Source organism: Carassius auratus, chromosome 23 (assembly GCF_003368295.1).
Source record: "Carassius auratus strain Wakin chromosome 23, ASM336829v1, whole genome shotgun sequence".
NCBI classification, from domain to species: Eukaryota; Metazoa; Chordata; class Actinopteri; order Cypriniformes; family Cyprinidae; genus Carassius; species Carassius auratus.
The window spans coordinates 8353718-8368537 of record NC_039265.1 but is presented as its reverse complement, the minus strand read 5'-3'; the positions used below and the strand labels follow the sequence as shown (position 1 = coordinate 8368537).

At 36.1% G+C, this 14820-nt stretch overlaps 2 long non-coding RNA genes across 2 annotated transcripts; both read right to left on the bottom strand.

The window, feature by feature from the left end:
* Nucleotides 1–3540: 3540 nt before the first annotated feature.
* LOC113041731 (uncharacterized) lies at nt 3541–5661 on the bottom strand. The gene is made up of 3 exons (XR_003275452.1): nt 5309–5661; nt 5114–5194; nt 3541–5005 (listed from the first exon to the last, which is right to left on the bottom strand). It is a non-coding gene; the product is annotated as an uncharacterized LOC113041731 (long non-coding RNA).
* Nucleotides 5662–6617: 956 nt separating this feature from the next.
* On the bottom strand, nt 6618–9935 carry LOC113041730 (uncharacterized). The gene is made up of 3 exons (XR_003275451.1): nt 9755–9935; nt 8072–8162; nt 6618–6816 (listed from the first exon to the last, which is right to left on the bottom strand). It is a non-coding gene; the product is annotated as an uncharacterized LOC113041730 (long non-coding RNA).
* Between the last annotated feature and the right edge of the window lie 4885 nt (nt 9936–14820).

The following is a 14820-nucleotide window of genomic DNA, read 5'->3' as shown; positions in this document are numbered from 1 at the left end:
CCTGAAAAAAAAATCTCCTGTGCTCATCGAGGTTGTATTTATTTGATCAAAAATACAGAAATATTTTTGCAATTTCTTATATTGGATTCCTGTTTTAATATACCTTAAAATATCATTTATTTCTGTGACGCAGTGCTGAATCTTCATCAGCCATTTCTCCAGTGTTCAGTGTCACACAATTCTCAATAAAATCAGTGTTGAAACGGTTGTGCTGCTTAATATTTTTTAGAACCTGTGATACTTTTTTTGATTCTTTGATGAATAAAAAAGTTAAAAAGAACAGCATTTATTCAAAACAAAATTATTTTCTAATAATACAAGTCTTTACGATTAGTTTATGTGTGTGTGTGTGTGTGTGTGCGTGTGTGTATTTGTGTGTGTGTGTGTGTGTATATAATGAAAAGCACGTCTGATGAAGAAGTAATCTCCTAGTAACCCAAAGGGAAGTATCAGTGAGTGGGCGAAATAAAACAACGGTGACCTGCTTTTGCCATCTGTCTTTAAAGACTTCTAAGTGCACTTATGTATGTGTCCTCAAGACTTAATCGCAGACGAAGGTGAATAACAATCACCGTCTCGACCTTTTGTTATGAAACACTGAAAATACAGTAGGACGTGAGTCAGGGGGCAGAATGGAGAATGTTAATTATGAGCCATTAAGTCTTCCACCAGACCACTTCAGCAGTGCATTGCAATGAAACGTTATTTATTTCCAACTGATGTCCCATTTTCTCAGTTCACCCACTCAGTTCCTGTCTCGGCTTTATGGGGAGGGGGCTGATTTATCTGTCTCTGAGGAACTGTAGAAACTAGAGCACTTTAATCAAAACTCCTAACATAGCAATGCTGTCAAAGGAGACAAGGCTCTTTTCTTTCTCACAGGACTTGAAGAAAAAGAAATGATGCTGCCCAACTTCAGTATGCTAAGACGCACAGTAATTATCCTGAAATGAATCAGAATTTACTAATGCATTATGTAAATGCACTGCTACTAGATGACTAAACCAACATTTTGAATAAATATATGAAATCCAAAGCTCTTCTGCAGTTTTAGCTGCTGTACAAAAATGCAGGTGATATTTATTTCCAATTTTATAGCTTCATTACAGTGCAGCGCTGAAATAACCATGTCTCCTGTATTTCACCAGAATCCATAAAGGTGCTGTGGCAACCAGTATTTTCCGTTTGCTGCCGTCAGTGTTCATTTTTCACTGCAGTTATTGCTGAGCCAATCTGCTTCGAGCCATTATATGATTAGAGAGGCCCATACACTTAGCAAAAATGGGTAAATTGTCCCAAAAGGTCCCAGTCAGCGGTTTCTGGCAATTTGCTGTCAAAAATGAAACAATACGCATTTAATACATCCAATATAAGAGCAGGCTGAATCTGAAGGATGTGTCATATATGCTGAGTTTCATCCTCAAAGTCTGTGCTTGAAAATGAGTCATTTTGGAAACTGTAAAGCAGACGTGGCACCACACAGCTTCGATGGGAAGAATAGCAGATGGAGAAACAACAACGCACAAGAGAGGAAAGCTATTGTATAACACGACTCGTTTCCCGTTATTTAAAGCCCATTTCTGCTTAGCTACATGAGACACTTGATGAAGAAGTTTTGTGATTACTTGCTCACCAATGGATGCTCTGCAGTGAATGGGTGCCATCAGAATGAGAGTCCAAACAGCTGATAAAAACATATCAATCCACACCACTCTGGTCCATCAATTAATGACTTTTGAAGGTCTTGAATAAAAAAACTGCTTGTAAGAAACAAATTCATCATTAAGGCATTTTAACTTTAAACCATCGGCTTTGGCCAAAATATAATCCATAATAATGTTTCCTTCAGTGAAAAAGATCCTTCCGTGTTGTCCGCTCACATCAAAATCCACCAACAACAACTGTTTTCACTTGATTTCACTTTCTTGATTTGTGTATATTTCTCTCCTAGATCAGACAAAATGACTTCTTCACTGGAGAACACAACATTATAGTTAGACGACTGAATATTAAGGATTAGAATTTTTTTTTTTTTTTACAAACATGCAGTTTTTCACTTCACAGGATGTTAACTGATGGACTGGAGTGGTGTGGATTACTGTGATGTTTTTATCAGCTGTTTGGACTCTCATTGTGACGGCACCCATTCACTACAAAGGGTCGATTGCTAAGCAAATGATGTCATGCTACACTTATCCAAATCTGTTCCAGGGAAATTCAACTAGACTTCTTGGATGGCCTGAGGATTACCTGTTTTTTTTAACTTAACACAAATGAAAAAGGTTTTGAAAAGTGAAAAACAGTTATGACTGCCTCAACAAGCCCAAATCATGATAATTTGTGATGCTTTTTTGCTTGCAGAAAGTTTACCTGGTTAAAAAACATTGCAAGCTTTATACTCAGTTTGAAGGTCAGGAATGATTGTCCACCAGGTGAGCATGTCCTAGTCTTATAATGGAAGCCAACAGATCCACTTACCGGACAGATGAGCCAAGTGCTCTGGAATCAGAGGTGAAATGCATTCTGTCCGTATGCTGCAGCACTTCCACCTACGGTCGTCCTCAGTCATATGTGTGCATTGATGAGGCAGACGAGAGAGACGGCCAGATCGATATCGTCGAAGAGTGATGGAATGCTGCCGGACATGGGGCTGATGGGAATCAGGAGGTTATTGTCAGAGTCAATCCTAAAATAAGGAAGAAATGATCTATAAGCCTGAGGGAGACTCTGGGGCAGCAGTGCACTGGCTCTCTCTCCGTTGGGTCTGTGACACTCCAGTATTAGCTGAGAATCTGTAACACAGAGTGAGTAATGAGAGCTCCTCCATAGGAAAGAAAAATCACTCTCTTTAAAAATCTCTGTTTCTCCTAGATGGCAATAAGGGACAGTTGCAGAAAAAAACACCCCAGTAATCTCTCATGTGTCTCTCAGCCCCCATCTATAAGAGATGTTATTCAAATGTTAACAGGATTTTAGATAACTAAAAACAGATCTTTTTCAAAGAGCCTATTCTTTAAAAAGTCTGTGTTCTGTCATCCACCTAAATAAGTCGATTTTATAAAATTGTTTGCTTTGCAATAAGTTGCAAAAACTGGTTTCAATGTGTTTTTGCATTGTCCTGTGAAATGCTGTTGGTGTGGACAGATGTTTAATTTATAAAAAAGGGAGAACTGTACAGATGTGAACAAAGCCCATCTAAACTTCGAGATTTTAATATGAACTTAAATATTTCTCATCAACTTCAGTCAAAACCAAAAAAAGTTTTTTTTTTTCTATATATAGCTTTAGAGCTTACATTCTGGCAAAGTGTGAACGTTTAAGGAGCTGTTACATAACATTTTCAACAAAAAAACTTTTTTTAAATGAGTTTTGGCCCTTCATTGACCTGAAAACAAACTAAAAACAGGTTTAAAAATGCAATTTATAGTCTCTGTGTAAACTACAAAAAAAAAAAAAAAAAAAAAAAAAAAAAAAAAAAAACATTGTGCATGTAGTGTTTCTTTACAAAGTAGGCTAACATTGCCAACTACTGGCCTGGCATGTATAATACAGCCTTTAGGTCCTTTTCATGGATCAGTGTAAACGGGCATCATTTTGACTAGTTGTCATATCTATCTATTCAAAAACGCAAAAGAAGAACTTGTTGTCATGTAAACATACCCTATGGAGTTCTGCACAACTTCCAGTTAACCCCACCCTCTGTCCCTCTAAGCCAATCAGATAAGCAGCTGGATTGGATTTAAAGGAGCAGGTTATAAATCTGGTTTGTGCAACAGGAAAAAAATGCAGCTGAAGTAGCTGCTCCACACATTTGTCTCTCAATCTCTAAAATATAATAAAATGGTAATATAATGTCACCCCTTGTGTCTGTCTATTTTGTTTGAATCTATTCCGAGTGTTGAATACATTTACATTTCATTCTGGCTATACCAAACTAAGAGCCCTATTACAGATTTGAAAACGAGTACAAAACTATTTCAAGACTTCAAAAAATACAAGAACCAGTCGAACACAGATTGAACACAGAATTAAACCCCATATGTGGCGAAAATAACTTTTCTGCATTCTTAGGCATTTTAGGACTAATAGCAAACAAAGCTGATACTCAAATGAGCCATAACTAAGAACTACATTAAGTCTCCTGAGCTAATTGACTGTTCAGAAGTTCCCTGGAAAGCTAGTTAGACAGTCTTGATAATGTGGCATCGCATAATGAGTAATTTAGGGTTTCAACAAACACAGATGAATAAAAGATTAAATGGCTCTTTTGGATACTGATCCATCTTCAATCCTTGAAAGCAGTCCATTCAATTGATGTGTGCCAGTTGGGTTTAGATTCTTAGTTATGCTTATACGGTCAATGACAGGTTTAATATGATTTTTTTTTATTAGCCTAAAGTGACACTCTGACTGTCTGAATGGAGTTTGGTTTTTGTTGATTCACACTGGATTAAACCTAATCAACTAATGCCACTGGCATATACGTATACATTAATTTCATCTAGTTCCAGAGTTTGGAAATATGAGAAAACAATAAAGCAAAATTGACTCTAATATTCTGCATTATTTACAGCCTCTCAGAGATGAACAGCATGTAAATCCTCAACAACTTCACATAGAGACAGGAGGAAGTGAAACTCCTAGTGGACGTGTTTGCTGGGACAAACTTGGTGTGACAGTTTGGTGTGTGAGATCGTCTGTGACAGACTTTAATTAACAGCCAGTTTCCTCCATTCAGCACCTCTAACACTCTGTTCTCTGTGCTTGACAAAAAGATAAAACCTGTGTGTGGGAAAAGGGCTGATTTCCATAAATTGAGGTTTTTAAAATGACACAGTGTTGCAATTTAGACTCCAATTTTCTTGTCACATCGCTGCTGTAACACCCACTACCACAGATCATTTCCATTCCTGCAGTCTGCGCTTCAGTCAGAATCTAGCGCAGCTGGAGAGTCATTTTCATATCCAGCATGATAGATGTATCAGTAATTTCAACCGCTTCATCACTGCATGCAAAAGAGACAAATTCCTTTAAGAAACGGCAAAACATCCTGTGGTATAGAATGATGGAACAGTTCAACCAAAATCATACATTTTTGTTATCACTTACTCACCCTAATTTTTCTCAGATTACATATTTTGCTTCCAGTTCTTTTTCATACACTGAAAGTGGATGCAGATTTATGCTGTCAAGCCTGAGAAAAATGCAAAAAAGCCATCATATAAGCACTGCAAAAGTGGTCCATACAACTCATGAACTATTTTACAATCTTCCTAGTCATATGATAGCTTTAAAGTGAAAAACAGACCCAAATGCCACTGGTCCTCCAGAGTTGAGATTTTGTCCAGGGAACAGGGTGATGCTGCAGCACTCTATATTGGAGGAATTGATTAATTGAAACTTCTCCGACACACCTGTTTGCAATTTTTAAAGTACACTTGCCCTAAATTGGCTGGTTCAGGTGTGTTTGAGTTGGAACTTCGGGAAAACAGATCTGCAGGTGCAGCACTCAGCACCCCTGACCTAAAAAGTGCAGTAAATCAGTTTGAATACAGATTGTAGGTGCTTGGCAGAAGCTTTTCATTAGATGCTCTACAGAAGCTATTAGGTCTCTTTGCTGTTATTTCCAATCAGGCCTTGAAAACCGAACATTCAGCATCGATGTCCACCAGAAAAATACGACCACAAATATTCTGCTGAACAACAAGTGGTCAGCGAACCTTTGAATCATCTCAGCTCAGCCAATGACAAGTAGATTTACAGTTCCCTGGCAACGGGCTTTCATTTTCTAATCTGGAAGCTGTCGGAAGGTCTCAGCATGGCTGTTTTAATGCCAGACAAAAACAAGCCCCAAGGAACTTGGCTAGTACAGAGACTGAGAGGGAAAGGAGAGAAGAAACTGTGTGAAAGGAAACCGGGAACTAAAACTGCTGGATAATGTGCTTGATTCATTAAAGATTAAAACAAATAACGTTTTACACATTTATAAAACGATTCTTGTTGCCTAAGGACTGATGGAAATGTAGTTTAAATATAGATGAAAAGCATTTTAATGATAATCATATTTAAAAGAAGTCTCTTATGCTCAAAAAGGCTGCATTTATTTGATCAAAAATACAGCAAAAACTCCAATATTCTAAAATATCAACTGTTTTCTCTTTGAAAATATTTTAAAATGTAATTTATTTCTGTTATGCATTTCTCTTCCATTCATTGCCACATGATTATTCAGAAATCATTCTGATATGCTGATTTGCTGCTCAAGAGTAATTTGTATTATTTTTATAATTGTATTATTATCAATGTTGTTATGATATGTTTTGTATTTTTTTAATAACGTGCAACAATGATAAACCATTCACATTGAGACTAGAACTGTGTATTAAGAAGGTAAATAGAGTCAATCCTGCAATACATTCAATACTACAGTACACTGATTTCAACAAATAACAGAATTAATTTCTTCAAACTAGAACCAGAAAAACTGCAATATGTTACATTTCATTACAAAAGGAATGACATTCTTCAGGTTAGCACACCCTGAATCAGAATCAGTCCGTTTCTATTCTACTAACAGAAACTATACATACTATACTTCCCTCTTAGATTGTCCCAATACTGCTTAGTATTCCCAATACAGCACCTCCTCCACATAAACAGAGATTGTTATTTATATGAGGGATTCTTCAATCTTAGAGGCGATCGCTCTGATTGTGTCAAGCTAAGAGATAAAATGGGATGCTCTCTGCTGCTGAATCAATGAACTTAGAGGAATAGCTCATCATTTACCAAACCTCATGTTGTCATGACTTTCTTCTGTGGAACACAAAAGGAGAAATTTTTAAGAAAATATGCAGTTTTTTTTATTTTTTATTATTTAATCACAATGAAAAGATTAAAGCTTTCACAAACAAACACAAAAGCATCCTGAAAGTCATCTATACAACTCGTACACTATATATATATATATGTTATCTGAAGACATGCGATAGCTTTGTGTAAGGAATAAACCAATGCTAGAATGGCCAAACAATGCTTTGTTCCTTTTTGCTTGGGCTGCAGGAAAATGTGACTTATTTTATTTTCTATCCATGTGTTGATCCCTCTCTTCTCTCAGCTTTAGTCCATTCATCGTGTGGGATGAACAGCTCTATTATGTGGCATATATTACAGGTGTCCACAATGGAAAATTGTCTCTGTCAGATAATGTAACAAAGCTCGATCCTACTCTTTTTCTCCCTTGTAATTGTAGTTTTTAAGTACATAAATGCTGTCGACCCAGAAAGTCCAGAAATTCCAAAGGCATTTCAAGAACCACAGGGTTTATTTTGGCACAAAAGCTCAGGAATCAAGACTCAATACTTCCCTCCATAAGAGGCTTTTTATTGACAGCCTGATTTTCTGCTCCATTTCATACAACCAAGATCTGAGCGCGTTTCATACCGAACAGAAAAAACTTTTACGTTTTCTTTGTAAACAATGTTATGCAACAAACAGTAATAGCAGACATTTTACAGGCCAAACTACTTAAAGATCTGTGCTTGCCGTGCTTTATTTAATTTGATAAAAAATGCATGGCCTCCAAAAAAATGCTTGTAAATTTCTCATTTTGTAAAATTAGCACCATATCTTCGAATATATTTTTTGTCTGCTTGTTTTCTTTCGATTAGCACAGGTTTTGTATTTATTTTTGGAACTGGTCGTAGGCCTTATACACCTCATGTTTTGTGGGGAAAAAAAAGCATTATTCACTCCAGCTCAAAATGACCAGAACACAGAATGAGAAAAAATATGGGATGCAACAGCAAAAGATGTTTTTTACATGCACATTACATACCATAAAAAATAAAACAAACAATATACAGCACTGACATCTAAAGTCACGTTTTGTAACATCTAATCAACAACTTATTAGTAATTACATTGGTGCAGAACTGTAATAATGTAGTAATTTAATAGTAAAAATAACATCCTATTTTAAAGCTTAATTTTTTCTGGCATTTGCTGCTTTGCTCCTTATTTGTGCATTAAAGTGATATCCAATCGGCCATGAACTTCATTCATAGATTACCTTTTGGTTCCGGGAGCAGCATAATTGCTGAAAAGCTTGGATTTTTGTCGAAAGCAGGAAGCATTGAATCAATCTATAATTATCTTGAGCCCTGTAGAAAAGGAGAGAGAGGGAGACTGTACAAACTTGCTATGTCTCGCTGCCAAATTGAAATGTAAATGCGCTCTGTTTGCTCCTACTTAAGCAAAGCTCGCATACACATTTTCCACACAGTGCCAGACAGGGAGATGTGGGCTGACACTGTTCCACTGAGTATGTCTGAGAATTATATGCATGGATAGATGCACCTACAGCAGTCAAGCTTTAAATGAGATTTACACTATTTATGAGTGGAATGAGTGTCCTGCAGCAGGGTAGAAAAATTAATAGCAACTATATGAATTTCCAGATCAGAGGGTATCCATATTTTTGCACACGTTTAGAAACTGATTACAGTCTATCTGATGTTGTGTAAGCCTCGCTTAACAGGGAATTCTTTATCTGGAACTTGCTATGTACAGTAATTGGAAATTGGTTTCTTCTTGAAGCCTCACTTCTCAAGCTTGTGTTTAGCATTTAGTGACAGTAGATTACAGAACATTTGCTACAGTAATTTGCAGTGCAAAACGTTTATCAAGGAGGAAAAGCTCTCCATTAACTCTTCTATCTCCATCGTAGTTGCTAAGATGTGACCCCTATCAAGTGCACAGTTTAACTATTTTTGCCCACGCAGGCAGGCTGTTTTGAGCCATCGCAAGTCTATTTCATCCTTAAAAATTAAATAATCAGGCCTGGTAAAGTATCTACCTTAATACAATTAAAGGGGTCATGAACTGAGAAATTCCTTTGATCTTTTGATATATAAAAGGTCATATGAAAACATTCTGTAGGTTTTAAAACTCACAATTTTCTCGTTAGTCTAAAATCAGCTAATATTGAAGCCAGTCTGCTGAAATTGAACTGGTCATATGTTCAATTCATTTTACCATGGATTAATTTACAAACAAGGCACAATAGAAAGCAGTATTTTTAGAAAAATTGAAACTAAAATATGATGCTGTGCCGACTACATTGGATACGATGTCGCACCACACAACCTCAGAGAACTTTACTTGCTGTAGTGCTTTAAGTGCTTGCTGTAGAAGATGCAGCGCACTTTCAGAAACCCTCCACCTTCCCCAGCTCCACCTGTATAGATCTGCTACAAGGGAATTTCATGTATGCTTTACCTGGGGGTTATAAAAGTCTCAAGTTTCTTAAATAAAAAATGAATTTACCTGAGAAGAACAATGACAAGATTAAATGACTGTTAAATTATGTCTTTTTTTCTGAAAAATTGATCACAATGAAGTGAGTTTAAGATTACTTTAAGAACAATATCGTCTAATTAACTCAGAAAAATGTATTTAATTTTCTTGCATACCCTAATTGGCAGATGTTTGTTCTTATTTCAAGCATAAACTCACTTAATTTTGTTAAATTTGCAGAAAGAAAAGTAAATACATCTTGTTATAAAGATGTTTAGATATTAGGACTGGAAAACAAGACAAAAATACAATTAAATGCCATGACTGTATTAATTGAAGATATTCGGCTCAGTTTGGGCCCAATTTGGGTAAGGATAAATTAAGACTTTCACCATTCTGAAACACTGCTTACTGTACACTGAAATAATTTTTACAATGTTCAAATATACATTCTTACCTTTAGGCTGCAGTCGCCCAATGAGATTAATTTAACCCCATTGAGTTTATCTCCAGAGGCCATATGAATGGGTGTAACTCCCAGCTGCTGGCATGGGTCTGGATTCAGACGTACAGTCTGTGCTTTCATTCTCATGCTGCCAAGCCATTTGGGACGGACGTGTTTGTTCATGGAATATGAAGTGTCCTTTTGAATAATGAAGTGCAAAAGTTAGCAAATCTGGGTCTGTTTTGGAGTGACAATGTGGCATCATTTGACACATTACCAACTCACCAGAACAGAGCTGTTGAAAGTCAACATGAAATCAAAACTGACCCGATTCTCTTTCTTAATACATTATACATGATTTATCTGTGCAAAATATTCCAATATTGTCTAATATCAAAATATGAATGACTTACTCCACCTCTGAAACACATTTCCTTGCTGCTGACATCATCAAGCTTTTAATTTTCGATCCAATCTATTCCTGATGGGATAAAACAAAACAAAAACACGTTAGATTGCAGGAGTAAACTGCGTTACGAACACTGTTTTAAAATGATTTCACTGTATTAAAATGTACTCAAACCTCAGACCATCCAAGATGTAGATGAGTCAGCTTCTCGATCTGAACAGATTTGGAGAAAATTTTGCAGTACGTCACTTGCTCAACAATGGATCTTCTGCAGTGAATGGGTGCCGTCAGAATGAGAGATCACAATAATCCACACAACTCCAGTACTCCAGTCCATCAATTAACATCTTGGTAAATTAATTGACTTTTAATCACAAGGAATATTATGATTAGAAAAAAACGCATACAATAAATACTTCAGTTCAAATCTTTCTTCACGAACTTTCAAAACTGCTTTCCTACTGCTTTGTGTCTGTCCCTGTTTATTGTTTGGCCCCGTCAGAACAGATTCTTCACGCTGTGAGCAGACTTGTCATTGGCTTATGAGGATGATATTATTTGGAGCGCTCAGAGATTAGCCCGCTTGTGTGTTTGTATGATGAAGTGGCCGGACCGAGACGCACTCGAAGCCCAGAGGCAGACGTGACTGGCACGAGGATTTAGACTGAGGACGGAAATGAACCCTCAAGGCAGAACACTTGAGCGAGTTGTCAACACTGTAAATGAGGCGCTTTTGAGATCTGACAGAATTTTAATTTCCGCCGCTCACGAGATGTGGATTTAATTAGGACCATGGCAATTTTTCTAAGATTTATGCAACAACCTCTGCTGCCTTGATTCTGGTAACATGATGGTAAAGCAGTTTTATCTTTTTTATTATTTCATAATAGCAATTGTTACATGATTATTATACATAAAAGTTATAAACATCTAAAAACCTAAAAAACTATTCACATCTCTTAAAACCAATAAGTATAACCACTTAAAGTCAATAATACTGTACAGTACATACTTTATCTTTGATCCAAATCCAGGTCAGATGCTACTGAGAGCAACAAAATGAGAAAGCTATTGAGCCTGCAGTCCAAAATTGCCTGTCTTCAGCATCTTGGGGTTTTACAATTGCTGATCAGCCAGACTTCAAGGCACAATCATTCCAGTGTCTGTCTTCTGTTAGTGAGTGAGTGGGTGTAATAAAGAACTGTGTGCTGTCTTGTTAGCAGAATTTGTCTGTTCCTGTTCCGATTCATTGAGTCACATTTTATGCCTTCAATCATTCAAATTTATTAGAGACCTGGAACATGAGAGTGCAGAACCGGACACAAAGCTCTGAACGCATAATTTCACCAAATGATTCCCGCTAATGCACGTCACATTCTCAATCAAACTGCTAATTACAATTATTAAGAGAATGTAAACTGATTACCTAACGGCTGAAAATATAAGAAGCTGCATATTCACTGTCAGCCAAAAGAGTTTAGGTAGAATTAAAAGATCAAATCTAAGTAATACTGTATCTCATTCTCACCCCAAAATCCAAAATATTTAAATGTAATTTAAATGTGTGTGTGTGTGCAATAAATACTAAATATATATATATATATATATATATATATATATATATATATATATATATATATATATATATATATATATATATATATATATATATACACACGTCAATATATTTTACATTTTATATTAAATAAAAAAATCTATTTTGTTAAACAGTTTTCTGTATAATTTAAGTTTGATTAGTAAAAAAAATATATATTTGATTTTTGTCTTAATATAATAAAAAACAATGCCTCATTTTAAGCAGAAAGAAAGAAAAAAAACTTTTTTTATTAGCCCAAACCGCAGTGCATTTTCATTACTGGAAACTCCTGAGTTTGTTTAGTAGAGTTATGTTCGAGGTCATGGCAAATTGCCTGCCGTTGTTTTCTGATTTGGAACACTGTCCAAGTCCCTTCATTTGGGAGCTGGTGCGCAGCAGCTGCCTGTCGTCTATCTCTAGAGAGCCATGGATCAGAAACAATTCTAGCTTGCAGCAAATGCAAGAGCACTTGACCGTTATCTGAACCACACAGGTATTGCCTTCAGAGCAGAGCACCTAAAGCGATCCTCCCCAGCCCCTTATTTCAGCACGCCAATTCTGCAGCCCTAACAATCCTGCCAACATGCTCCATTATATGGGAGGAAATAAACATCCAGGCAGCGAGTGCCATCTTATGTAGATCCCTCAATGCACCTATGGTTGGAGGTAATGCTAAATTATATTAGAGAAAAGATTTAGTTTTATGCATAAATGCAATGTTAAATGTAGCGTACCAACCTTGAGTCATATCATTCACTTGAACCCTTTCTGTAACCTCAAAATGTCAAGTGTCAAACCCAAATAACAACAATTTATTTATGTCCTTGGGTTAACATACAGTGACGCAGGCAGCATTAGCGTGTGACCTTTAAATATACGTTTTTTTTCGGAATTGAAGGAATAAACTAGTTGTTCTCTGTTGCCAAACACAAAGCGTAATGAGGGTTCACTACCATAATTACACTTCCCCAAAGCACAATGTGTTTCTGAAATGTGTTTCATCTTATGAGCGAATTCACAGCTAGCCGGCTTCCTCCGCTGTCAAATTAGTCTAAAAAATCATTCCCTAGCGAGCTGGTTTGATGTCTGTGTCGGAAAGCGTCTGGGAACGGACTGTAGAATTTCGCGTAGACACAATGTTCCTGAATGTTGTGTAACACGATGCGATCAAAGCTGCAAACCTCATTACTCAAACCCTGCTTTCAGACTCCCGTTCTTTTATAAGCAGACGGTCTAACATTGATTCATCATAGAGAGAGAAGCACATGAATATAAGTAAATGAAGGCCTAATGTAGCGAATTCTTGATTTTTTTTTTCTTTTTAGGAAAAATATCTATACTTCAAACACAATTTACTCTTTTCTATCACTTCCACTATCTGTCATAAACAGAAGAAGTTCCAGCATAACTTTAAACTAAAATATGAATTACATGAAATTTAAGACTTAAAGTTTACTCAAAAATGAAGGCTTTTCTGAATCAACCCAAGAAAAAGTAAATTTTGCTAGGCTGTTTTGGTTCTTAGCTTTCTGGATCTCAATTAGTGGGCTGATACAGCACTGAATAGAAGTGTGAGAAACTTTTTTTTTCCTTTCACAGCTTGACTACAAGGCATATCAAATTGATATATATCAAAAGTGATATTGCCATATATGTTACCTATAAGGCGATATATTTAATTTTCATATACTTACATTCTCTGGGTCGATGAAGAGATACATTTATAACATACATAAAATCCCCATAGTAAAATGTACATGATGATCTAAATGAAAAATTATGAAATATAAAAAATATATTTTATATGGTATTACATATAGCAACCATATATGTCAACCATATATTTTATTTAAATATGCAATTTTATTCAAATAATTTTTTAGATGTCATTTTTAAAAATGTAGCCTTTATAAAACACAAACACACACACATTATATATATATATTTACATACTTTAAAAAATTGCATGGAAATAAATGTACGTACTATATTCTATATTCCTGTATGTATTATATTTAACCCACAACACAAGATGTACTCTGTTTTTTTTTTAACATAATTGTTATTCCGTTTTATTTATTTATTTATTTTAATAAACTGTACAAATGTCATAACATTGCACACAAAATATAAAAAAATGGCATGAAAACTTGAGGCCATTGTAAAGAGTATGCAATGCAAGAAAAAAATACAACACATTCTTCAAACGGCGTCTGCAAACAACCTTCAACATCTGGCCTTGAAAAATAGGAAGCAGACATCTTGCATACATAATCTTTCATATTGCTTTAGGTGCCGCCTCTATCTATCCCATCATAAATGACAACACGCTCTGTGCAAAAAAAAATGATTAAGACATCTATTTACACGGAGGAGCCAAGTGGGCAAAGGCACACATCGCCATTTCAATAACTTCTGTGCCTCAGCCACCTGCGCTTGAGGATAAGAGCACCTATCGAAAGATTTTTTTGCACCTCCTATTTTGGAAGGGATTCAACAAATGGCCCTGTTCGCTGACATTCATATGAAAGGGATTTATAGGAGCTTCCTCCTTTGGCAGTCCATGCACGAAACCTCAGCCCAGTCTGCTGCTCTCAATTACAGACAGTGGCTCTGTTTTCCCCAAGGACTCAAAGTCAGAAAGTTAGGAAAGAAATTACAGCTATCTGCCAATTAAAAACACTACCTGTCTGAAGCCAATGTCCACGTGGTTTGACAACACTTCAGTATAAGTTCAGTATAAAAGTTGTGCGCTTTGATTATAAAAAGAAATACTGCTTTGATTACACAACCTGATCTTTAACTTTACTTTATAGTAGCTATTTCTTGTTAGTAGCTTGAACTGCAATGAAAGTAAGTTTGCCAGCACTGCACATTACAGATGGTAAAAACATAAGGAAAAATTACCATAATGGACTGCAGATTCTTTTATGCACCTTGTTTTTGGCTTTGCAGCAGTTCAGACACTTTTCATGCTGTCTTCAAAGCCGCTGGTATTCATTGGTAAGAAATGAGGATGATCAATGAACTTAATTAAATTGAGGGAGACTGTGCCACACAATAACACTTTTT